Below are 2,500 nucleotides of genomic sequence, written 5' to 3' on the forward strand. Positions count from 1 at the left end.
ATTGCAACCACTAGGTTTCTGGTTCAGTCTCACTTCGTGGCACCTTGAGCATTGAGCAGTGTCCTTTATTATATCACCGACTTACCGAGCCGAACAGTGTCTTTAATATATGGAAATTGTGTGGAAGCCTGTCGTGATATGTATATATATATATATATATATATATATATATATATATATATATATATATATATATATATATATATATATATATAGGTAAATTGAAAATTAGAGGTAATACTTGACAATTGTAAGCACCTCTGTATTCCAGCTAGTGGTTGCGGTGAAAGAATAAATTGTAAATCCAAGGATTTACAATTTATATATATATATATATATATAGATATATAGTTTGTGCCTCTGTGTGTCTCTGTTTTTATTAGCCCTTCGGTCAGTACATGTCAAGCGGTGTTGGTTTGTTTACGCACATGTGACTTTTAGAGCTTCGGCAAAAGAAACGATGAAACGTTTACTAGCCTCGAAAAATAAGTACTGCATCCATTGCCCGACAAAACCATTCTTGGCGTTGCTTCAGTATGGCCGCCTTCCAATGTCGCATTCGTAGATAAAAGATAAAAGAGCCATTGGTTGTTTCGGGACATCCAGCAACTGGCTAACCATCGACTGTTCGCTGCAGTGCAAACTCCATCATTCTTTGTTTCACAGAGGGGAACCCAATCTCCAAATATGCCAAAAAATTTAAAGAATACAGAAATGACCGCACACATACGCGAACGCCCCAAAATACATATGTATATATGTATTTGTATATGTACGTATGCCATTATGTATGTATGTATGTATGTATCTATCTCTCTCTCTCTCTCTCTCTCTCTCTCTCTCTCTCTCTCTCTCTCTCTATATATATATATATATATATATATATATATATATATATATATATATATAGTTTTAGGGAAAATAACCAATTTTCAAGAACTCATCGATGAATTAATTGAGTTTTTTACCTGTAATTTTGGATTTTGTCCCTAATAATATTATTATTATTATATATATATATATATATAAAGATGTAGGACAAGATACTGCAATAGCCTGGGCTTCAAAGGTCCACAGCTCTTCAATATCCTCCCGAAGGACCTGAGAGACCTGCATGCGGTGGATGTAGGTGTCTTCAAGACAAGGCTGGACCTCTTCCTGTCAGGTGTCCCAGATGAACCAACTTCACGGTAGGAGGCGCAGATGATAGCAGCTGCATCAAACTCTCTCATGCACCAAATGTCAATTCCTGAAGTAAAATTCATGAAGTAAAATTGTGTAGCAACACCAAATGGCGGTGCCCCAGCATGGCCACAGCTCATGAGCTGAAATTAGATAAAATGAAAAAATAAAATGAAAATGAAATATATATATATATATACATACTTCTATCCAGATCAACACGTCCTTTTCTATTTCTCTCCTTCTCTTTCTCTAGCTAGATATGTATGTGTGTCTGCATATATGAACACACACATACACACACACACACACACACAAAGACACACGCGCTCACACACGCATAATACACACACACGAACATACGCTCATGAATGCATACACACATGAATGCATACACGAACATAAATATGGAAATATGAGCAGGTATTTCAATGAATGGACAATATCGGTTATATGACATTGATGCTATTCAGAAAGGAATTATTAATGTAAATGAATCGAAATTACTTCCAGTTGAAATTGAAACCTACGGGGTAGATGACACCTGTCTTCCACCGGGATACAGGGAATCTATGCCACCACATACATGCAACGACATATTCTGAGAGACACACAGAGACACACGGAGACATGCACGAATATATGCATATGAATGTGTACTGCAGTATATACACAAAGGTACAATAAAATCTACATATATAAAGGCTTAACTGCGCATTTCGTGATACGTACGTACCAGATGTACTAGATTTAATAGATAATATAAAGTACTACCTGTGTGTATGTGAATTATACGTACACGTTAATGGTCTTGCGCACGAATGTACACGTATATATACGTTTATATGCTTATATATGTAGATTTATATACTTATATTTGTAGATACGTATATATATATATATATATATATATATATATATATATATATATATATATATATATATATATATATACCTATAACTATGTCGGTATATCTATCTATCTATCTATCTATTTATCTATTTATCTAATATATTTATAAATACATACATATTTACATATATAAATATATAAATATATATATGTGTATGTACACACACACACACACACACACACACACACACACACACACACACATATATATATAGATTGGTTGATGGACACATAATCATATTGAGATCCACGAACAAATACATAAATACAGAGATTGATAGATGGATAGAATGATACAACGATAGATAGATATTCAAATATACGCGATTAGTAGGCGCATTCATATTACGCTATATATATACAAACGTATAATAATCATACGTATCTACCTGCCTACTAAACTAT

Source organism: Octopus bimaculoides, chromosome 16 (genome assembly GCF_046866305.1).
Source record: "Octopus bimaculoides isolate indiv1 chromosome 16, ASM4686630v1, whole genome shotgun sequence".
Taxonomy (NCBI): Eukaryota; Metazoa; Mollusca; class Cephalopoda; order Octopoda; family Octopodidae; genus Octopus; species Octopus bimaculoides.